Source organism: Tamandua tetradactyla, chromosome 3 (assembly GCF_023851605.1).
Source record: "Tamandua tetradactyla isolate mTamTet1 chromosome 3, mTamTet1.pri, whole genome shotgun sequence".
NCBI classification, from domain to species: domain Eukaryota; kingdom Metazoa; phylum Chordata; class Mammalia; order Pilosa; family Myrmecophagidae; genus Tamandua; species Tamandua tetradactyla.
The window spans coordinates 33,971,780-33,997,273 of record NC_135329.1 but is presented as its reverse complement, the minus strand read 5'-3'; the positions used below and the strand labels follow the sequence as shown (position 1 = coordinate 33,997,273).

The following is a 25,494-nucleotide window of genomic DNA, read 5'->3' as shown; positions in this document are numbered from 1 at the left end:
CTCTAGCCCAGAACTATGCCCTCCACTCCCCTTCTTCCCTCAGGCCTGCAGGAGAGATCCACCCGCCATTGCAGACCCTGGTGGGGTGATGGCCCTGAGTATCACTCTGGCCCCTGTACTTTCATTAACTGTTCCCTACAGCTTTGCAGTCACTGAGCTTTTTAAATTGAAACCCACAGCAGTGCAAGAGTCAACTTAAAGATCTGGAAAAGAATAATTTTTTTTCGTGTACCTTGTGACTTGTCTTCTTTCTCTCTCCAAAATCAAGTTTTAGCAATAAGCTCAATGTGTTTGGGTCTTCTTTTTTAGAAAAGTTATTTTTATATGGCATGGTAAGTTTGTACTGTTCCTGTTATTCATAGAGAGAGATCAGTGCTGTATTGTCTGCATTATTACTTGCATCCCTTATGCCCATAATGACCTGCACCCTCAGCCCCATTTTGACTTATGGGCTGTATCGTCCTCACTTATTCTGGGTGTGGAGACAAGAAAGGAGTATGGTGAAGACTCACTGTAAGAGCTCCATATCTTGCCTGAGCAAGAAACAGTAGGAAATAAGTGCCTTGTGAAATGCCTTTAAGATGACAGGAGATGTGGGCCAAAGTGGAAAGAATGACAGTAGCTGTGGATATTGAGGACACTCAATGGATACAGTGATAGATAAAACTTTTTTATCACCCAGTGTCCTCTCCCACCCACATGACATCACCCCAAATTTGTGTCCCTCCCAACACCAACACTATCATCTTATAACTAAGGTTTTTTTAAGCACCTCCCTTTTCCAGCACTTTTTCATGAGATTTATTCATTTATTTTCACAGCAACCTTTTGAAGTAGGTTCTACTATTTATTTCACTAATGAAGAAAATGAAACACAGGATGGTTGAGTGTTTTGCTTACTGTTGTGTAGCTAATTAGAGGCAGCCTTGGGATTTCAGTTGAGGTCATGAGACTCCAGAACCTGTACTGCTTTCATCACACCACAGAGCCTTTGTGAGATAGTCTCACTCCCTGGTGGAGCTGCAAGGAACATTCTTGTACGTGTCTTTCTGTGGATCTATGTTTCCAGTATTTTGGATAAATACCCAGGTTGAAATTACTGGATACAGGTTAGGTGTCCATTTCAATTTACAAGAAACTGTCAATGTTAGTTGAATTTGTTCACGCAACCACAAGGAAAGACAAATCCAAATCTGTAGGGCAGGCTGCATGTTAGAAACTTAATGAAGATGACACTGAATTCCCCAGGTCAAGTTGGTTGTGGGCAGTACAGATAGAATTTCTCCTTTTTCAGTACTGAAATCCTACTGACTGCTGAAATCCTTCAATGCCTCTTACTCCTTTGTTGATTGCAGATACAATCAGCCACAGATGCAGTCAACCAGCCAATGATTTAAATTCATCTGCTAAATATTCATAATAAAAATTAAGGCAGTGCTTGTTTGACCAAACACCTCGACTCCTAACCTAGCCAAGTTGACACATGAAATTAACTGTCAAATTGTCCAAGTCTAATGCAGTAGTTGTACCCCTCCACCAGCAATGTACAGAGAGCCAGTGGCTCTGCATCCCTCTTCCCTATACCTTGATATTATTTTTTCTTAAATTTAGCTGTTATAGTGGCATCTCACTTCGGTTTTGATATTTGTTGTTCTCTAATAGCTAACAGTGTGAAGCACGTTTCCATGTGTTTATTGATCATCAATATAGCTTCTTTTGTGAATGTCTGTCCAAGCCCTTGCCTTTTTTTCTAAATTGGAAGTCTACATCTTTTTTTTTTGTATTGATGAGGAGTTCATTACATTATATAATATATATTCTAGTACGAGTCCTTTGTCTGATAGCTGCATTATGAATATTTTCCCTCATTTTGTGGCTTGCCTTTTATTTTAAGGAGAAGACTTTAATCTTGATGAAGTTGATCATTTTTTTCTTTTAATATTATTGTTTTTTGTGTTCTTCCTAAGAAATATTTTCCTTTTCCAGGTTGTGAAGATTTTCCACCTCTGTTATCATCTTGGCACTTTATTTAAGATTATCTCAGTATGTATTTTGAATGAAAACCAGTACAGTGCTGCTGGTTAAAAGCTTTTATCTACCTTAGGGCTATTATCTACCTCAGGTTAATTTTTATGTATTGCGTATGTTAGAAGTTGATGTTCATTATGTATCTATCTATCTACCTATCTATCTAGCTGTTTATTCATACAAATATCCTGTTGTTCTAGCAGTATTTGTTGCAAAGATTTTCCTATCTTCACTGGGAAAGGGGTGAGAAGGGAAGAATAAACAACTTATTATTGCACTTAGGGTATCTCTAGACTCCAGTCAATCCCATATGACACCACACCACCATTAACAAAGCCTTGCTGGATTCCCTTGACCAAGTCAAGTTTCTCAAGTTTTATCTGTCTTCTCCTCTGCCCATCTGTACCCGTAGCTCCAAATCCATCGTTTGGAACCTCTGCAACTTGCTGCTCATCTGAAAAGGTCACCATGGTCAGAAAACCGGTTCACCAAGACGCTCTAGTGTCCACTACGATTCAATAATTCCATAGATCAGTGTGATCTTATATTATCTGAATAGTTCATCTGGATTTTTCTTGGTGCTACCTAGGAAAAGAAGTTCTTCCATGGCTGCTTCTCACATCCGAAATAGGAAGTGGGATGATTTCATATGTATTTTAAATAAGAACCAGGGCAATTTTGCTAGTTGAATGGCCCAACATTAGCAGTTTTAAGTGCCATCCCAAACTCATTTAGGATAGGGACTGGAGATATAATTTACTCTGAATAAGAAATTTGAAATCATTTTAGTGAAAGTAGAATGACTGCTAGAGTGGAGAGAATGGTTATAATTTTGGGCCTAGACTGGCCATGACCAGAGAGCAATATCCCAGGCTGGAAATGCTGGTAGAGTTTCTTGAAATGGTATGATCCATCAGATTTTTATTTGATTCTCTTTTTTGTAATCTTCTATAATCCCCACCCATTACATCAAAACTTCAATTAAAAAAATCTGTTACATGTAACTTCTTTGGGTTGCTTATTTTTCTTTGGAAGGAATAAGAGCAACGTGCAAAGTGAGACAAAGAAAGTGGGAAAAGAGAAGTAGTGGCAGAGGGCAAGGTGAAGCAATGATTGAATACTCAGCAAATTAAACTGGGAGAAAGATGCTTTGCAGAATATTCCTTATTAGGGCATACCAATATTTCTTCCATATGAAATGAAGGCTGAGTCCTTCAATTTTGAATACTAAGAAAAGATTAATCCCTTGTAATATATGTTCACAATTTTGCCTGGTCCGATATCTTGTTCTTTTAGGAAATGTCTATTTTACTCAAAGTGATTCTTGGATGGGGGAATGGGGTGGGTGTCAATCAAAGGTCCTTGCTTTCCTTGCCATAGCAGTTAGCATGTGACATAAAATATCCAATCAGAGAACCCTAACCCTAATGAGCACAGTGATTGGTCAAGGCTTTGGTACATGGGGCAAGTAGGGTAAATCAAAGCCCTTTTACATGTATTAATGAGGATGCTGAAGAAGAAATTCCTCTCTTTCAGAGAGGGAAGATAGTTTTCTCTAATGTAGGAAGAGCCTCTTTTTTTGAGAAAAAAAAGTAAAAAAAAAAAAAAGAAGAAGAAAATGGAGCTGAAAAAGCTCTAATACTTTTTTCTTACTTGTGCCATTAAATCATTTTTGTTCTTATTAGAATTATTTGGGTTATTTTCTACTAAAAGAGTTCCGATTAAAAATACCATAAAGTTGAAAGCATTGCAGACATTTAGGGTTATGATTTACTTTCATATGTAGGATTGTTTTGAGTTCTTGGGAAGCACCCACCTGTTTCCCAGACTAAACACTATCCTAGAAGTGAACCAACGTGTCCTCACCAGGACCACATCTCTGTTAGGCTAATTGTGACACAGAGTACAAGCTAACAAGCATAGGCTGTGCTGTCATTTAGAATGCTGCCACAAAATCAGAGTGTAAATATGGAAACATCTCTGAAATTTATCTCAGAGCATTGATGGACATGTTTGCCTTGAAATTAGTTGCTTGAGACAGGAAGAAGGCATGTGCAGTGCCACCTGAACACATCAAAGTGGGTAGGGACAAAAAATTCTCTTGAGAAATTACAGACAAGGGAGGACTCTGTGAGTTGTGCTGAAATCATCATTATAAATAGTGAATTACTTAAAAGGAAGAAAAGATCAGATTGGCCAAATGTCCCTAACCATGCTTCTTCACTGAGCAGAGTCTATTGGAGATTGGATTCATCCTCTAAGGCAGATGATTATGTTTACCCTGACCAAAGTCACATGTTACCAAAACACTACGAGTGTTCTCAAGAGCGATTTTGTCAAGGTATAAGAAGAATTTCAAATTGTGTCCAGAATCTTTCTATCCAATTCATGATTTATTTACTTATTTCATCATTCATTCATTTCTTTACTCATTCATTCTTTATTCATTCCTGGAGAAATGTGGAGACCAGTGCATCTCACAACTCAATCCCTGGGAAGATTATCTTGGAAATGGTTGAGAAAGACCAGAGCTAGGAAAGGGGTATTGATCAGCTCTGAAAAAGAAAATGCTCAAAGATCAATAGCTTGGAATTCTGTCAAGTAGTACTGCCTACTATTTTGCTTTGATTATGGGGAAGATGGACATTTCTTGGAAAATTGCTCATATTTGAAGGATATCTATGGCTATGTAAAAATAATAGCTAGTCTCAGAGCCTTCAGGTAATGAATGAGGCCAGGGGAAATATGCCATCTAGACTTCATCAACCAGCAGGTTTAATTGACATCAGTGCCTCTTATTCCCAGAAGACAAGGACACAGCATGGAAGAGATGAAAAATGTGGGCTTCTCACTCACTGATAGTATCAGGGTGCCCCAGGCCTGAAGGAGCCAGAATTTATGTAGAAGAGAAATTTGGCACATATCAGATTCAAGTTGGGATACAAGTTGAAGATGCTACTGCATAGTTTGGAATAGTTTAGCTTGTGGGAGCCATTGTGCTCTGTGAACTAGTTCAGGACTATATCTGGATGGAAGACAAATATGTTTTGTCTCTCACTGTGTATAACTTGTGAATAGAATTTCAGATCAAAGCGGGGGTGGAGGTGAGACTTAGAAGTCATTATGAGGATTTTCTTAAGGAGAGACGATATAGGGGTGGGTGTTTTATGAACCCTGGGAAGAATGTATTTTTCAACAGCACTCATTCATATTACACGGACTGTTATACAGATTCTTGCCTATGTATTTTCTTTCTTGTCCAAAATTCTTACAGTGTTCTGAGTTGATGAATGGTGGAGTCCCCAGGTGATGGCATCCTCAGGGCACAGGGGCCTGTGTGGCTGGAATGAGGTAATGAAGGTATGCAGGTAGTGAGGAGCCCTGCCACATAGTGCTGCAGACCATAGCAAATACTTTAGATTTTAAATGGGATAGGAAGACATTTCAGAGTTTTGAGGAGGGAACTGACATAATCTCATGACTGTTCAAAAGGATGACTGTGGCTGCTGTGTGGGAAGTAGTGGCTGCTGTGTGGGAAGTAGACAATGACAGGATCAAGGTATAAGCAGGGAGATGAATTACAATTCATTTATGGGGTCCAGGTAAGAAAGGAAGATTGTTTGCACTAGGGTGCTGGCAGTGGAGGTGATAAGGGTGGGTCAGATTCAGAACTTATTTTGAAGGTGGAGGCAACAGCGTTTGTCAAAGAAAGAATGTGGGATGTGAGGGTATCAGAAGACATTAATTTTTTTGTCCTGAGCAACTGGGAAAATGTTGGCACTATTTTCTGAGATTAGAACACATGTAGGAGGAGCAAGCTGGAAGCTGGGGAAATATAAAGTCAAGAGTTTAGTCTTGGCCATTAAGAGTGAGATGCCCATTAGATAGTCTAGTGACTCTCTAGCGAATACATATATGCCTATATTTAAAATACACATAACGTTTGGCTAAGCAGCTCCAATTCTAATCATTTATTAATGGGACACATTTTCAAAAAATATGTATGAAGATATTCATCATATTATTGTTCCAAATAGTGAAAAATTGTAAATGACGTAGATGTACATAAACAGGAGATTTGTTAAATAAATCAAGGTATATTCTTAGAATGGAATTCCACACAGGCAAAAAAATAATGTATGTAGTGCATACACATTTATTTACATATTGGCATGGAGAGTGTTCCTTGACAGATTGTTGAGTAAATAAAACAGATATTGAACAGCATAGCATGCATGGTACGATTCCACTTTGAAATTGCTTTATTCCAGAGTCAATGCATTAAAAATACATTCAGTATCTGAAAAGATGTTAAACAGTGTTTTCTTGTCTGGGTATGAAGATTTCAGGCTACTTATACTCATAGTCTTTTTCATGCTCTCCTAATTCTTTTTTTTTTTTTAATGGAATAACATTGCTTCATCTTCATTCTATTTACTTTGGGTTACATTCCACTTATCAAGAGATACTGGTTTTCCATTTATGGTAGTGTCTTAAAGTTTACTTTTAAAAGTTATTTAAGTACAAAATGTAGAGTCAACTTGAAGGAAAATATTAAATAATCAGAGGAACTGTGCTGTGTCCTCACCTAAATTTTATATTAAAACAAAGAACATGTATCCTTTTAAACTCTCTTCCTCCCCCACACTGAATTAAGCTATGTCATTGTAAGATATAATGAAAAAAATTTAAAAGATAGTAAAGTGTCCTAAAACGAAGTGCTAGAAATGCCAATTTGATTAAAATAATATTTAGGTCATAACATTCCTAGAGAGCACATTTTTCTGATGTTTTTCCAACAAAAACAGCCTTTGTGGGCAGTACAATGGTGACTCAGTGGCAGAATTCTCACCTGCCATGCTGGAGACCTGGGTTTGATTTCCATGACAAAATCAAACAAATAAACAAACAGCTTTTGTTTAAAATTATCATGTGCTAGACAATAGTGCTAGATGAATGCCAAAGATGCTAGATGAATTATCTGACATTATTCTTACCAATTTAGACATTAGGCATTGCACTGGCTCCATTTTTCAGGAACTTAAAGGGACTAAATAATTTGTCATGGACCACATACCTAGGAAGTAGCATAGTTAGCCTGGACACAGGTATTTGACCCCAAACTCCATCAGACATCCTCTTTCCCTACGCTCTCACTTCCATATTCTTCATTTTCAGTCAATTATTTCTGCTCTGCTTATTTGAAAATATGCCTAGCATCACAACATATATGAAGTATAAATATTGATAAATTATGTGTATTGCTTATTAAAAAGGTATAAGGATTGGTTATGTGAAACTTTATTTTTTTAACCAATTTCCAAGACTGAAAAATTTGTGAAAATACTGTAGGCATAGCTAACCAAAGATGGGTTTGAAAATAGTAGCATAACCTAATATGTTACAGTTCCTTCTTTTTTTTTAATTTTTCTCTGTTTTACTGCTTCTATTTTTTATTACAATAGTAATTCATGCTTATTATAGAAAACAATCAAATATAAATTAAAAAAGGAAATTTAACCATATGCAATTCAGTCCTCCTGAGAGAACCACTGTTTCATGTATGTTCTTTTAGATTCTGTTCTGCATGTACTTGTTATATTTAAGTAAAACTAGTGTCACACAATGTGTACTGTCTTATTACAATGATGATTTACTCACTACATTTTCTATTATTGGATACTTGGTTTGTTTCTCACTTTTTGCTGACTTTTTTTGCTTTTTTTTTTGCTAGTAATAGAGCTGGGACAAGAAAAACTGACTGACAAACGAGGAAGAAAAGAGAAAAGGGGACAAAAACAGAAAAATACCTTGAAATTTTGAAAAAATAACAAAACTAATTAAAGGCCCATATAAAATTGTAAAATCAGTCAATGTTAAAACAAAATTACCATATCTGAAAATAGTGACTGGAGATAATGAATTGCTGATCAATTTGTCATTTAAGCCAACTTAGTTTTAGTAATATTGTTTCTATTAATTTTTTTTTTCTTTTCTTTTAATACACAGGAAGCTCTGTTTCCAGGCTAGAGCTTCCAACTTCAAAAACCGTAACTGCCCTCCTGTCTGCAACAGATGAGGGTCTGTCTTTGTCTGAGACCAAGAGAAAGTCCCCATTATTCTACTCCTCATTCATTTCTCCAATACTGCCTTCAGCTAACAGCCAACATTATGGATGCTTTTTTTAAAGCTAACACTTTGTCATTTCATATGTCTTTTAAGAATAAATTTAGGAATGTTGTAGGAAAATTTGACCTCCTCCAAGAAGCACTCATTGAGTTTTTGAACCCCTGAAGGAGTTAGAAATGCTCTATATGATATCATGAATAGGAAGAGACCCTCTTTCCACGCAGGCTTGGCCCCAGAAGAAGCGGAAGTGAGAGAAGTGTCTCCCACACACTGGAAAGATATATAGCAAAGGCCGCCAGGAAGAGCCTGGGAAAGACAGAGAGGCCACCCAGAACCCTGCTGGAATAGCACAAGAATGCAAAGGACGTAGGATTTTTCTCCACCCACTCTCAGCATGCTTGTACAAATAAAGTCCTGAGCAAGGGAATATCATTGGCACTCTGAAGGAGAAAATGAATCATTGCAAGCTTGGGGGTATGTCTGAGAAGTATGGGGAAGAAGGGACAATTAGGGTAGTGATAATATTTAGGATTGCAAATCATATGCACCTACTTCACTTTCTCCTTGGGGCTAATCGCCAGCTTCACAACATTGAGAAATAATGCCAATATACAACATTAGAATTCACAGAGAGAATGTCAGAAAAGATATCCTGCCTCCACTCTTATGCAGACACTCTTGGGTTCTTCTCATTTATAATGTTCTCATTTATAACTATATCCTTGCCAAAATTTGAAAGCCTTGGGGAATTCAGGAAAATCTGGAGATCTAAAATCCAGGCAGTCAGTATCTGGGCTTTCTAACAGAGTAACAGGGACGTAGTTCCCAACCTGGTCTTCAGGTCTGGCCTTCAAATTCCCAAAGAAGCGCTAACAAATGCTTTTAGAAAAGTCCCAATTCCAAGATGGAGAACCAGACCCAGTGAAAACAACCTGAGAGCAACCATTAGACCCGGTTTGGTGTGTTTGTAGTTTTCTGTGGGCTGCTGCACAAACCACACACATTCATTGTCTCACTGTTCTGAAGACTAGAAGTCCCAAATTAAGGTTTTGGAAGATCCTCCACTTTCCTCTTCCATCTTCTGTTAACTGCAGGCCTTCTTTGGCTTGTGGCCACAACACTCCCATCTCTATTTTCGTGTCACCTTTTCCTCTCTATCTGTCTCAAATCTCCCTCTAATTCTCTCTTTCAAGGAAACAATGAAGACATTTAAGACCCACTCTGGGATTATTTTGAGACTTTATCTTAATCACAGACCCTTTTTCCAAATAAGGTGTAACCTGCACAAGTTCAACTATTTGACATGGATATCTTTGGGGATCCATTTTGTTGGTTTACCACAATTAGCAAGCATGAATGACTCGGGGGTGCCAGAGATTTGGGCCTGAAGTTTTTAAAGTAATATATTAGACACACAAGCCCATAAATTAGCCATAAGCCAAACAACCAGCTAACCCCATTGATAAATTAAGAAAAAAATGAATAATATATTAATTCAAGAAATATTTATTGAATTTCTTCTACATTTCAGCCACTATTCCAAGCCCTGGAGATACAAAAGACAAACAAAATACCCTGCCAGCATTAACCTTAAATTCCATGAGTGCTCCACGTCTGGGAGAGAGACAGGAATAAAAAAAAAAAAATGAATATGTTATGAAGTAGTGTACAAGTTATGGAAAGGGACATGTGGATTGGTGGGAGGAAGTTGCAGAGACTTGAAGGTGGAAAGAAACAGGCCATGCAAATACCTGAGCAAGAACTTTCCAGGGAGAGGGTGTGAAGGTCCCAGGGTAGGGGGCGGAGACAAAGCCTATGAGGGAGAGAGTCTGGCATACAAGGCAGAACGGAAAAGGGGTAAGATAGTGTGGGGCCTGGTGGGCCACTCTAAAGATTTTGACTTTACTCTGAGTGAATCAGCTTTTCTAATTTATAAAAGTTCTGTTGCTCCTCTTTACTGGGTTTACATTCGATATGCACATTAATTTAGGAACACTTGACTTTTTAAACGAAGTTTTGTTTCCACATATAGGAATGTGGTATTCCTTTCTATTTGTTAGAACTTTATTTTTGTCTTCATGAAAGTTTTTCTCCTATAAATGACATGTTAAGTATTTCTAAATCTTTTATCTTGCTGCTGTTTTAAATGGTGTCATTTCTCCCACATCAATTTTAAATAATGGTTTGATCCTCCGCCTCTGTAGTGGCTCCCTACAATAAATAATGATAAAATTATAATCTTCACTTCCTCACCCCTCCCCACCTTCCTCCACACTACCCAATTTTGGTGGAGGAAATCGCTTTCCTTTTACTCAGGTGTGTGTTATTGGTTTGTCATGGTTGGAAGATTTATTTTGATTTCCAAATATAAAGCTAGAGGAAAAGAGCATCATTGAACATTATCTCCACCTTCTCTTTCTCTTCCTTTCCATCAACTGTTAGGTATACTGTTTTTTTCATGGTTTGTAACATTTATTTTGGGTTCTGTATTTGTAATTGTGCTGGTTTGAAAGGATATATGTCCCCTAGAAAAGCCATGTTTTAATCTAAATCCCATTTTGTAAAGGCAGAATAATCCCTATTCAATACTATATGTTTGAATCTGTAATTAGATCTTCTCCCTGGAGATGTAACCCAATCAAGAGTGGTTGTTAAACTGGATTAGGCGATGACATGTCTCCACCCATTTGGGTGAGTTTTGATTAGTTTCTGAAGTCCCTTAAAAGAGGAAACATTTTAGAGAATAAGAGATTCAGAGAGAGCAGAGCAGAATGACATAGCCACGAGAAGCAGAGTCCACCAGCCAGCAACCTTTGGAGATGAAGAAGGAAAATGCCTCCAGGGGAGCTTCATGAAACCAGAGGCCAGGAGTGAAAGCTAGCAGATGACGCTTGTTCCCCATGTGCCTTTCCAGATGAGAGAGAAACCCTGAACTTCATCAGCCTTCTTGAATCAAGGTATCTTTCCCTGGATGCCTGTGATTGGACATTTCTGTAGACTTGTTTAATTGGGACATTTTCTTGGCCTTAGAATTGTAAACTAGCAACTTATTAAATTCCCCTTTTTAAAAGCCATTCCATTTCTGGTATATTGCATTCTGGCAGCTAGCAAATTAGAACAGTAATCATCCCATCTCTCTCTTTCTTTAGCTCTAAATCAAATCAATTCAATATCATTATCAATAACTTTATCACAGTAGTATATTCATCTTGCCATTGGCTGAAGTTAGTTCTCCAGCATCTCTTTTCCAAGCAGGGCTCATTGGAACTGCACTCCTTGAGTCCTTCCATGTTTGAAAATGCCTGTAGTGCTGCTGCTGCTGCTGCTTCTTTGCAGTATCTTTGGATAGATTCTGTGTTTTTTGGATAGACTCCTATTTGATGATTACTCATCTTTAAATAGGTGAGATTTTCCGGGCTTCTGCAGAGAGGTGGACAGATTTGGATTCTATGCTACCAGCGGTCCTCCCTATGACTAAGATCATTTGTGTGACTAAGTTCTTTTATTGGCTAATGAAAACTAGGAATGGGTATGATGCATCTTGCCCAATCTTGATCCTCCATGTTTCCCTGTTACCAGACTGCTTCTCCTATTAAAGAAGATAATTCAACATTTTGAATAATGTAGAACTTATTCACTTTCTTTGACTAAGCAGGAAAGTTTTACTTAGTATGGGAAGGCAGTGTTTTGTTGGCAGTTCATTCATCAGTGCCTCCATGTCACCAGAAGTAAATATTGGGCTCAAATGCTATAACCTCCTTGAACTTTTGATGAGTGACTCCCCAGAGAACAGGTTTCTATGTTAGGTTTTAAATAAAAACCCTTCACTAAAGAAGGGGTGGCTGAACATGGATCCAGTCAGCCATTTCAGTGGAAGTAAGGCTTGGAAATGCAGTTATCCAAGAAGGATCTGGGAGAAGTTCTACTGTCTGATAATTTGGATCCTCCTGGATCTCTTATACAGAGATCATCCAATCTGGCCTTCTTATTTTACAGATGAAGATGTTGAATTGAAGGTAGAACTTGTAAATAATCAACTTGGATATTAGGCTGGGTAGACTTTCAAGCTAAATGTGGAAGGTACAGCCTGGTTTCTCCTTGTAGTGTATGATAAAATGTGAGAGGCAAGGGGTAAACCTAAAGGAACAAAGAATTGATGAATTTGAGACTTGTCAGTCTATCCAGATAATGTGCTCTGAGTCTATGGCCAGAAGCAGTTCTATTAGGGACCTCCTTGAACTTTTGATGAGTGACTCCCCAGAGAACAGGTTTTTATGTTAGGTTTTAAATAAAAACCCTTCACTAAAGAAGGGGTGGCTGAACATGGATCCAGTCAGCTATTTCAGTGGAAGTAAGGCTTGGAAATGTAGTTATCCAAGAAGGATCTGGGAGAAGTTCTACTGTCTGATAATTTGGACCTCCTGGAACTGCAGGCAAAGCTGACAGATTTCTGCGTAATTTGTATGATCAGAAGCAAAGCCAGAAAAGGACAGAGAAGAGATGAAAAGAAGGAAGAATGTCTTCTGGGACACAGCAATGGAAGTTAACTAAAGAGAGTTAACTCTTTGGCTAAGAGAGGGGGCTCACCCATGTGTGTGAAAAGGGCAGATCACCCCTGTGCTTGAGGGGGCAGGCCTTGCCCCTTGATGATCAGGGAGAGTGCAGCTAGCCCAATGCTTGAACATGGTGAGTTCTACCAAACTCCAGTGTTTGGAGAAACCATGGTTGCAGTGCAAGCACTTGGAAAGGGTGGGGCTTCTGTGCCAGCAGGCCTGGAGGACAAAACATCACTCCACAGATGACTCTTAAGTTTGAGAACTATTGGAGTCTGCCCTGCTCAGTTTGGGACTTGTTTGGAACCTGTGATCCCCATTTCTCCTATTTTTCCCTTCTATAATGGGAATGTTTACCCTGTGCCTGTTTCTCCATTGTGTATCAGAAGCAGATACTTGTTTTCTAGGTTTCATAGGTCCATCAGACTTAGGAATTTCGCCCTAGAACAGGCTATACCCATAACTGATTTTGCTGAGACTTTGTACTTAGCAGTTGTTCTAAAATGTTTTAAGGCTTTTAGGATGTTGTGTTGGGAATGCATTTTGCATGTGGGAACATCATGACTTTTGTAGGTATAGAATAAAGGACTATTGGGGATTGAATCATATTCCCCCCACAAGAGGCATTTTCTGTTCCCAACCCCTGGTCCTGTGGGTATAAACCCATTTGTAAATAGGACCTTTGAAGGTGTTGTTAGTTAAGATGTACCCAAACTAAATGAGGGTGGGACTTTAATCCAATATGGTCAAAGTTCTTATAAGAAAAGGAAATTGGACACAGAGAGAAGCCACAGAGAGCAACCAGAAACTGGAGGTCCACAGAACCCAGAAGACAGAAGAAGATGCTGCCATTGCCATGTGACTGAAAAGCCAGGGACCAAGGATTGCTGACAGCCAGTCCCAGAATGCCAGTCTTTGGGGAGAAAACATTGCCTTGCTGACACCTCAATTTTGGACTTCTCCTAGCCTCAAAACTGTGAATTAATAAATCCCCATTATTTATGCCAACCTATTGAATGGTATTTGTTTTTTAGCTAGGAAACTAAAACACCATTCTTCTTATATTTTCTGTTATTTCATTCTCAGTTTTTCCATTTGTAACCTGAATGGCTAGCCTGGGTGCTCTAAAGTCTCTTAACAATATTCGATTCTCTGATACACTTCACTACTCTTATCCATCTGTATGCTGCTTAGCCCTTGTTATAGAAAAGTAGCTTTCCCATTACCTTCTAGAGAAGAAGGGAATGTAATAAGTACTGAGGCATTTTAGTAGGCTCCTGAACCCTACAACGTTCGGTTATTTGACAAACCTGCCAGGGGGCAAGACATTTACAAATGCTAATATACGTGCCTGAATACTTGGGCCATTCCAAAAGAATGCTGCTTGTCTGGAGACTGCCAACTCAATGGTTTTGCTGGCTCACTATCACCAGCAAGATCAGAACATGGTTACGCCATTAAAGGCACATCCAGAAAAGACTCCTCAAGGATGAGAAAGCAACTAAGAAAGATTCCCTCCCACTCACAGGAAGCAGAGGAGGTTCTACTGACCTCAGATTAGTGAGTGAGTACTCAGCAGTTTGCAGACCGTGGAGAACTTAGGACTGGACTGTATGGGTTGATTCGGTAAGACCTGTCTTGTCAGAGATGGTGTTGGGCAACTCAGACCTCTGTTGGTCAAAGATTTTGGGCAAATGGGTTAGGGTAAAGCAAAGTAGAAAGAAGAAGAATCAGCATTTTGTTTTCTCATTAGAGAGAAGGGATTAGCAGTGGCCTAGTTGAAGGGTCTTGAGCACAGCGCCTTACTGTCCTGGAGCACAGTCTACTTGGAGTACTCTCTCTTTCTCTGTCTCTCACCTGCTTCCTTCTCGCCTTCTCTCTCCTTCATTCTCTTGTCTCTCTCTCGTTCCTTCTGTCCCTCTTTTTCCTTCCTTCTCTCCTTGCTTTCCTCCCTCCCTCTCTCTCTGCCTTTCTATTTTTCCTTTATTAAATCACTATCATTATATTTGACTTAATTTTTCTCACTCTTCCTACTTTCCTCCTTGACTTCCTCTCAGGACTTACAAACAATAGCCTTCAATATTCCTAGACCCTAAGTGGATTTTTTCAGTCTCTTACTTGTCAGCCAGAACTCTAGACTTGCACTAAATCAACCTGATTTCAAACCTTTAAAGGGTGGTAGACTAAACCCAGGAGTCACAAACCCTGTTTTTTTGTGCCGTCATTAAAATGATCTCAATTCCTTCACCCGAAACAAACTCATTTCTGATGCCCAAGGGCATGTACGCTAAAACTACAACTCGTGCTTAATGCATGAGTGGAGATTCTTAATCAAGTCCTGGAAGAGAAATCAAAGACTTTCATGGAAGAAATCCCACATGACAAAACACTAGCAATGCATCTATATTTTAGAAGCTAATTATCTAGTTTTATTTTTAATAATAAGGGAGTTAGCTTTCTACATGAGAAAGGGAGGATAAGAGAAACAACCAAGAAAGAAGAAATTAGGAAAAACAAATTTGGGAGGGAGAAGTGAGGCAATTTTTGCATTGTGGTAACTGAGAAAGTGTTCGGCGAAATTAAGAGACATCCACCACAGGCTTAATCCGTGAAGGTTTTTACCACTTCTCATTTGGCCATGGTTTCTTCATCTGTAAAGTGAGTAGATTGGGTTATATAATCTCTGAAGGCTCCAGTTATTTTTAGTCAATGCATTTAGATGAGGGAATAAAATAGCAAGCATGTACATCAGAATCAAAGGAGAAAATGATAATTATTTATAATTTATGACCAAAGAATTGTTGAGAAGTGGTCACAAAAAGCTAAAGCCAATAAGAGTTCAACCTGTAGGTTAGTGATGAAATTATTATATAAAATTCAGCAGCTTTCTCTGTGTATGCAGTAGCAAATTATACAATATGATGAAAGGAAAATGCAATTAAAAGAGACACCATAAAATATTTAGGATTAAAGTTACAAAAGTACTCAGGAATTAAGAAACTAATTGCAGGATACCACAAAGAATATATTACAACAAGAAAAAAATATTTAAAGTAAAATCCTGTTTTTAAATAAGACACAATAGTTTACGTGTCATTTTTTTCCTTAAATAAAATCTTCAACTTCAATGCAATATTAATTAACGCTGCAACATAGTAATTTTTTACTTAATAAAATAATTTAAAATGTATTTTTTAAGAGTAAGTCACTGAGCATGGCTATGAATTTTTAAAAAGACTGATGAGGAAGACAACTATCTTGAATATTAGGAGCTATATTATTTAACAATATATATTGTTAGTACAAGAAGAGACAAACAGAAAAGTGGAAGAACTAGAATCCCGTATATGACCTAGGAATATCTAGACATTTGACACCTGACAAGCTGGACATTTAAGTGCTCTGAAATGTTGTTGAAGAGTATGCAAAACGTCTCCTCTGTCCTCTATAGGATGTCCCCATATACTCGATATATCAGGGTAGAAGTGATCATGTCCCATTCCTTAGAGTCATGTATGATTTTATTTCTCTTCTGTGTACAGATGCAATTTTCTAAGCGAACAAAGATATGAACTCAGACATGTGCCTTTTATATGAGGTGCCATATGATTAGAGAGTGATGACATTTCAGTGGGCTCAGGAAATACATACTTCTGAGTGGGGTGAGACCCAACTTCCATGTCACAACTGAGAACTCGTCTGTTACAGTTTTTAAGGACAGCCTCCATCCCAAGGAGACTATAGCTGAAAGAATTGAGAGCAAAATTTACTATGAATACATAGATAATTAGGAAAACAAAGAAAAATACCTTTAAAGAAAACTAAACATAAACAAAATAAAAAATTATCATTGAAAGTAGCCATGAATTTTGTCCAGTGGATGAGAGAATACAAGGGAAAAAAATAAGCCAGAAAACATATTCACAACATGTAATTAAATACACAGGGTATTCTTAGAAATCAGTAAGATGATATAAATAACCTAATAGAAAAATGGGTAAAGTGTCGTGAACAAGTAACAGGAAACAAAAACAACCAATAAACATAAAAAGTCATCAACCTCAGAAATAATTTTTAAAGGCATATTAAAACAACCAGGAAATCTTATTACTCACTCATATGATTTGCAAAGATTAAAATAATTGATAATAACCAGTATTGGAAGGAATGTTGCTCATCAAAAGTTACTTTCATACATTGTTAGTAAAAGGATAAAGTGGTGCAACAGTTTTTGAAGCAGGCAGTTAGACAATACGTATTAAAATTTGAAACATGCATAATCACTGAGAATACATTTCCAGGAATTTATCCAAAAGGAATAGTCATATATACATCTAACTATGTATTATGCTCAAAATCATATATGAGGTGAGTATATTTAACAGACATTAAAGAATTTCCAAGGTGATATGTAAGTGAAAAAATATAATGGAGCTATTTATAAAGTCTGATTTTGATTCTATAATTTAAATTTAAAATAAGTATTTACATTATTTTACTTACCAAGGAAAAGAACTAGAATACCCTGAGTTGGGAATAGTGGTTATAACTGAACAAAAGGCTTATGGGGGCGCTTCACCTCTATTTTTTATATTTCTCTATTCAGAATTTCCTGACGTATAAGTATTTTTATAATCAGAAAAATAATAAATATAAATGCAAACAGATAATAAACTTCAAATTTTTAGGGAAAATTTGGTATATTTTTCCACTGGTTTTTAACCAGTAAGAACTTCTTTTTTCTTTAAAATAGATTCTCTAGAAAAGTTATACCAACCATCAACATTCTGGACTTTCCATTTAAGAAGCCCTGAACATCTAATCAACTTGTCTCAAAATCTTTTCCAATTAATTTCCTCAGCTGTGAGAAATCGTCCTTATTATTCTTTTGTAACAACTTGGCTCTTGATCCTACCATCTACTGTCAGATGCTCTGGGCTCTGTTTCATCTTGACACCATCATCATATGATGTGGTCAAAGGAGAATGTTTCAAACCCAAACACTGAGAGAAAAATAAGGAAAGCAGCAGCTGGGGTTAGGGAACCAGAAAGGAGAACAGTGCTGCTGTGGGCTATTCCTGCTGTTGGAAGAGCTGGGCCTTGGAGCAGTGAGAGGTTACTCTCTACACTAATGCTTTGCTTGTTATGAGTTCCTCTAAAAGAGAACTGTAGGCTTCTAATTTTTTCCTCTTGATTCTTACCATTAGGTCCTCCAGAAAATCAACTCTGTGACAATGAGGCTTCTTTGCATTTTTCTCACTGCTCTCTTCAGTGTCTTCCAGGTACTGACGGGTAAATACCAACCATAATGTGCTTTCTTATCATTATTTTGTCTTTTCCTTTCCCTAAGCCAACCATAGTTGACAAAGGAAGCATGTAAGGTGTCACTCAGACCTCACCTCTACACGGGAAATAACTTATTGAAAAGTTTAAAAATTCATTTGGTAGCTGGTTGTTGTGCCTTCATGACATTAAAAGTCTTGTAAGGTAATTATTTTCTACTCCATCCCCTTTCCCTCAAATGGAACAATCAACTGAGTCACCTGATTTTAGCATAACCTGGTATGAAGACAAAGATAGCTTTTATAAGCTCTTATTAATCAAGACCTCTTACCACTCATATCCCAGTTTTAGCCTTGAGTTTGGTTGAACAAGGCTTCAACTGTAAGACAGAATTAGAACTTGGTTCTGTGTGAGAGATGAGATGAGATTGGAGAGAAGCACTGGGCCATAGTTTCAGATTGAGCAGCAAATGCTCCCTCTAAACAATGCCCAATCATCCTCAAGGCAGAAAGACAATTTGGCCATCAGTTATATGAATAACAACATCTAATGAAAGAATAACCAGGTAAAGAAAAGAGAGGGCAAACCTGCTTGCTGTTGCTGTATAAACTGGGGAAAATGGAGATTCCTCCTGGATGGTGAACTCTCCAACTTTCCTCATCAGATTTTGACTTCCTATAAACTTCTTTTCATTTTCCAGACCACATTGGGGTGCTCAATTTTGAAAGACCCTGCTACCTTCGGGGTGGAATCTGCCTGAAGCGAGGTACACCAAATTGTGAACCCTACCGGGGAGCCTGCCGAGCATTCACTGTTTGCTGCAAAATAAGGAGCAGCTGATGGAAGGAGCCCAGTCAAGGAACCCTGGCAAAGGATCTGAAGTATGGCTTCTCTTATCCAAATAAAAACAAGTGACATTCATGTCTAAATAATCAATTATCATCATGATTGGATTAAAGGATGATTTTTTTTTCTTTACCATGAAGTAGTAAACAGTGGAGGGAGACTATTATAAGAATAAACTTTATATTATGCTTTAAAGTTTGCAAAGCATTTTCAAACCCATACATATTTAATCCCTAAAACCATTTTGGTTTATAACCCTGTTTGGGTTTGCTAGGGTTGCTAGAATGCAATAAACCAGAAATGGACTGGCTTTTATAAAGGAGATTTACAAGTTACAATTGTAATGCTGTGAAAATGTCCAAAATAAGGCACCAACAGGTTACCTTCACTGAAGAAAAGCTGATGACATCTGTAACATCCCTTTCAGCTGGGAAGATAGGAGCCTGGCATCTGCTGGCCCCTTGTTCCTGGGCTCTATTGTGTTCAGCCTCTGTTTCCTGTGGGGGTTCCTCATTTGGCTTCTCCAGGGCTGGATTTTGTCTCTTAGAGTCCCTCGGATCTCTCCAGATTCTGGTGATGTCTGCTGGGCTTTCATTTCCAAACGTTTAGATTTGTGTTGGCTCTGAACTCTTTCCCATGAGCTCTCTTAAAGGCTCCAGGAAACGAATCAAGACCTGCCTTGAATAGGTAGAATCACATCTCCATCTAATCAAAGGTCACACCCACAATTGAGTGAATCACATCACCATGGAAACAATCTAATCAAAAGGTTTCACAGTAGATCTGTCTCCACAATATTGGATCAGGATTAAAAGGACATGGCTTTTCTGGGATACATAACATTTTCAAACCAACACCAGCCCCATTTCACAGATATAGAAACTAAAACTTGGCTAAATAACTTGCCTATAATCACATAGACAATAAATGGAAGAATATACAAGAATCTTCTTTTGGTTCTTCCATAATACTCTATTCATTTGTAAGGGAGGTTATGGTTTTCTTAGCAATCCCATGAAAGATTTACCGCAGTGGGATGGAGAGATTTTAGAAGAGAGGTTGGTCCTGGGACCTGCCCACTTTGGTAGATAAAGTGCTAACTAGGGGAAGCCACTGAGGAGGCACAGTGCCAGGGAACATTGTGGTAGGGGGGACATCAAGGAAAAAAGCACATGTGCACAGAGAGACTGCCAGCAGAGTCAGCACTACATGGAGATGTGGGCAGAAGCCTGTTTACATTTAAAGAATTTCAACTGCAGGTCAGTAGGCTCAGGCTAAGAGGATGGAGTTCTGGGAAAGGACACAGAATAATGTCTTCCTTGGCCATCTTCCTGTCCAGATCATGATACTAGCTGTAGTATCCTGAGTAAACCATCTCTCCACTATGAGCTTCAGTGTCCTGCCTCCGATGAGGGAGTAAGTCTAGAGATCACCATTACTGTCTGCCACTTATAATGCAAGGTGGCAGTGGGGGCTGGGGGTGGGGGGTGAGAGAGGGATATGAAGTCCTGCAAGGTGCTCAGGAAACTGGGGGACAAAGGAGAAAAAAGAGGTTGACTGATAGTGTGATGACCAAATCCAACAACTGTATGAGCAGGTTCCAATCGGTCAATAACTGAGGGAAATTCAGTGCAAGTTTGCAGATGAATAACAGGATATTATCATCTCTTTATTGACTTCTTAGAGAAAATCCACTGATTGTCCCAACTTCTACTTATTCATTTTTCTCAAAAAATATTAGCCAGTGAGCATAACAGTAAAAAAAATTTCTATGTGCATGGTACTTATATTCAAATGGGAAAGATAGATAATTAACAATAGAAGTAGGTAACATTTAATGTTAAATATTTACTAGAAAGTATTTAGAAAAATATTAGGGAAGGGGGATATGAAGTATTGAGCAGTGTGTGACAGTCTGTTCAGAGAGGACTTCAAAGAATAATCCATGACTAATGAAATCATTTTTCTACTTTAGGTGAGTTTTAGTTATTTAGTTATTCAGAGTCTGAGTCTGTGTTGACTTTTGGGCATCACTGGAAATCATAAGCATTGCTGGGAATTATTGGGCTCTTTTACAACAAAGAGCCTGATTCTGGAATGTGATGACCTATCTCAGATCTTACACAATTAATTTCAATTGGCCTTTATTAGGTAACACTATTGTTACTTCTGTCTTTTAAATCCTCCAATGATTTTTTTTTGCATGCTGTATGGCGGCGTCACATTTCATTCTTTTTCCATGTGAGTATCCTGTTAGTGCAGCAACATTTGTTCAATTTTTTGTTTGCTTATTTGTTTTATTTTTTTGTTGGTTTCTTTGTTTGGCAAGTGCATGGGTCGGGAATTGAACCTTGGTCTCCACATGGCAGGTGAGAATTCTACCACTGAACTACCTTTGCACCCCTCCAATGATGTTTTAACTAAAAACTTGAGCAACACGTCTGCAACACTATTTCCTACTACAATAGTTGTCTGCATTTTTAGTCTCAGAAGCACTTGCTTAGAATAATTCACTGAAGTCCTACACCCAGGGTACCACTTCCGCAAGAACTCTATACTCCCTAAATTCCAGAAAATAATGAAACCTACTGACATCCTAAGCCACTTAGAGAGATCTACAAGAAATTCTTCGGCACATCAAGGATAATCAAGGGCTACTTCAATTGGTATCATGCCTTTGGGGTATATGCCCATGTGAGAAATACTAGCTTGGACTTACACTGGGACATACTTCCAAGAGCACAAACTCTGAGCTATAGAACTACTATAAGAAACTCTTCAAGGAAATAGAAGCCATCAGGACTGTGACCTGCTATCGAATTTTATGCACTATTTTCAATTATGCTAAGGCAACTTGTGTATTTACTTGACTCCATTTATATTGAATTGACTCAAATGATCCCAGGCTAGAAACCAGAGCATATGGAAAGAAATTGCATCTCTGGAAAGAAATTGCATTACTCACAGGACCCCAAAGCAACGAGCACTTGGAGGACAGGAAAGGTAGGACATACAGCAACAGGGGTGGGGACCTGCCTCCAGTATAGGAATGCTCCAGCTCTATCTCCCGGGGATACCCAGGGAAATACAAATCCCATTTCCACCATGGGAGGTAACAGTGAGGATGTAATTAGTGGTATCCGGGCCAGACTGTGTTTTTTTTTCTTTTGCATGGGCAGGCATCGGAATCGAACCTGGGTCTCTGGTATGGCAGGTGAGAATTCTGCCTGCTGAGCCACCGTCATCCTGCCCCAGGCTGGCATTCTTAACACCACCTTCTCTGTACATACCAGAAATCAAAAGTATTAGGCAAAATCCCCCATTAACTGTCTATTTTGCCTCAAAAATTCCACTGTGTTTGTTTTTTTCTAGTATTAGTTCTCTCTATAGTTGCCTAGTTCCTGAATTCATGTTCTCCAAATGGAGTAGTTGGGGCCAGCTTCCCAGATATACATGGACAAGAGGGTAAGTTTTCAGAGGTCTGGATATTTATTGGACTCCTTGGGGAGCCCCATAAAAGGCTTGATACTTTTGCCTCAGGTTTATCCTCTCTACTCAAAATACAGAAATGCGTTAACACCACCCTGCATTCATCAGATAGCAGTTGGTAGAGGGGTGAGGAAGGGAAAAGGAAAGATATTCCTTTATAAGACTTGAATTCAGCTGGTATAAAAAAAAAACAAGTTTTAAATTGGCCTACAGTAATTATTGAAATAAAACTCTGTTCAAATACTCCCCTAATTGGGATGGGTTGGGGAGATGGTGGTGAAAGAGAGCAAGCAGCCAGACTGTCTTAAGAAATGAAAGGCAGTCCACTCCCAATATTGCCAATATTTCAATGAATACTGGCAATGACAGGGGTAGAAGGATAAGAGTCTAGGACTTCTAAGTGCTTAGTTCATTGTTATCTCAATTGCATCAGCTTATGTCTTTCCTGATATAGAAGGAATAGACTAATTTTGTCATCATAAAATCAAAGAGGTCAGATGCTCTTGTAGGTTCAACTTTCTTTTTAAAATCTTCTTACTAAGTACTATCAGTCTCCTTCAGTTCATACAGCAGAAGGGAGGTGGAAAAAGCACTGAAATAAGGACAGATGATATCGCTGCCTGATGGATCCTTTTTTGCTTTTGGCTAGGACTCCTGGGTTTATGTCATGACAAGCCAAAGGGAATCTCAAAGATCACATAATTCCATAGAGGTTTGTGACAATTGGGACATACTCACACTAAAAAAAAAATTCATTATTTATCTGAAATTCAAATTCAAATGGGTTTCTGTATTTTACCTGGTAAGCCTATGTATGTCCCATATTTCATACGTGAAGAGCAGGCCGAAGAGATAAAGCAATTGCCAAAAGAGTGGGAAAATATTGATATAAAATATAAGATATAGAAGGTATGCTTTCTGATCTTGAATTGCCATGAAAAGGAGCAAATGACCATAAAAAGTCACCCAACCTCTTTCTAATATATATATACAAATCTTGGCTAATGCATAAATGGAAAGAACAGAACTCTGAGATAATCTGAGAAATAGGAAATTTAAGAACTGAAGGTAATTTGATCTTCAGCACTTTGTGTGGGTGGCAGGGACATCAGTACAGGATGTTTTGTGCCAAGACCAGCAGAATAGAGGAGTTGGATGTGGTCATGGTTTTTTCCTAATACAAAATATTCACCAAAGCTGTCAGCTCTCTTCACGTTCCAACCAAAAAAAAGACTTATCACTCAATCCTACTGTTCACTTTGTCTCAGAAAGCTTAGATTTCTGAATGTCAATTTCATAAGAAGATGTATTTTCAGCTCAGTTTGTTACACTTTACGTGCAAAGACATATGAAGACAAAAATTCAAAGATCTTAGCCATTCAAAGCAGTGGTTTGCAAAGCGTGTGTGTACTCAAAATCAGAAAAAAATGAATCTTGGATGTGGGGAGGGAAAATATTGAAACATTTATTTCTATTTATTTTAATCTAACCCTCTTAAGACATCTAATCTGTGTATATTTTATAATAGATACATAACATATTATATATTTTTTTTTATTAGAGAAGTTTTAGGCTTACAGGAAAATGCAAAAAAATACAAAAGTTTCCATTTACCGCAGCTCCTCCCTGCTGACACACATAGTTTTCCCTGTTATTTATACTCTGAATGAGTGGGGTACATTTGTTACAATTGATGAAAGAACATTTTTGTAATTGTATTATTAACTAATGTCCTCACTGTGGGTATTGTACAGACTTATGTTGTTTTTTAAAGAATTTTATCCTAATAATATATATATATATATGCACAACCTAGAATTTCTCCTTTTAACAACATTAAAATATAAAATTCATTAGTGTTAATTACATTCAGAATGGTGTGTTATCACCTCCATCCATCACCAAAAGTTTCCCATTACCCTAGCACAGAAACTGTAACACTTAAACATTAAATCCCCATGCCCTACCCCTACCCTGGCCTCTGATAAACTGTATTCCAGTTTTTGACTCTATGAATTTGCATATTCTAATTATTTCAAATAAGTGAAATCATACACTCTCTGCTCATTTGTATCTGGCTTATTTCACTTAACACGATGTCTTCAAGGTTCATCCATGTTGTAGCCCGTAACAAACATCATTTCTTTTTATAATTGTGAAATACAACATGTAGACAAAAAAGCAATAACTTTTGAAGTACATTGTAACAGGTAGTTAAAGAACAGAAGTCAAAGTTTAGTATGGGTTACAGTTCCCCAATTTCAGGTTTTTCCTTCTAGCTGCTCCAAGACACTGGAGAGAAAAGACATATTTTAATGATCCAGCAGTCATACTAATTTGTTAAATCCTATCTTCTCCTTTATAACTTCTCTTTCTCCTTTGATCCTTCTTCCAATTTTTAGGGGTATTTGGACTATTCTCACTATAATTTTTTCATGTTGGAAAGGGGTGTTGATAACATGGAATAGGGGGATGAAATTAGTTAATGTTCTTGCAGAGACTGGCATCTCTGGGTTTCAAGACTTATCTGTCTAAGGAACCATCTGGAGGTTGTAGGCTTCTGGAAAGTGATCTTAGTGTGTAAAACTTTTGTAGAATCTCAGCTAGAGCCCTAGATGTTCTTTAGTGTTAACAAGAATGGTTTGGGTTGGGGTTTGGTAAACCATGGTAATTAACAATTCTAGCTGAAGCTCGTGTAAGAAAGGACTCTAGAATGGCCTCTCACCTCTATATGAACTCTCAGCCTCTTTACCTTATTTTATTACATTTCTTTTCCCCTTTTTGGTTAGGAAGGCATTGTTGATCCCACAATGCCAGGGCCAGGCTCATCCCTGGGAGTCAAGTTACATGTTTCCAAGGAAACTTTCATTCCTGGATGTCATGTCTCACATCTGGGGGAGGGTAACAAGCATCACTACTTTTTATGGCTGAATAATATTCCCTTGTATGTATACACCACATTTTGTTTATCCATTCATTGGTTGGGGTGCTTCTATCTTTTGGCAATTGTGTCCAATACCACTATGAACACTGGTGTGCAAATATCTGCCTTCATTTCTTTAGAGTTTATACCTAGAAATGGGATTGCCAGATCATATGGTAATTTTATACTTAACTTTCTGTGAAACTGCCTAACTGTTTTCTAAAGTGGCTGCACCATGTTATA

The 25,494-nt window shown here is 38.0% G+C and overlaps 1 long non-coding RNA gene across 3 annotated transcripts; it reads left to right on the top strand.

The window, feature by feature from the left end:
- Positions 1-988: 988 nt before the first annotated feature.
- LOC143676019 (uncharacterized) lies at positions 989-18,899 on the top strand. 3 transcript variants are annotated; one of them, XR_013171766.1, is made up of 4 exons: positions 989-1,037; positions 1,987-2,043; positions 17,918-18,002; positions 18,694-18,899. It is a non-coding gene; the product is annotated as an uncharacterized LOC143676019 (long non-coding RNA). The 3 variants fall into 3 exon arrangements; XR_013171767.1 differs by having other exon boundaries at positions 1,003-1,109; positions 17,918-17,992; XR_013171765.1 differs by having other exon boundaries at positions 1,003-1,109.
- The last annotated feature ends 6,595 nt before the right edge of the window (positions 18,900-25,494 follow it).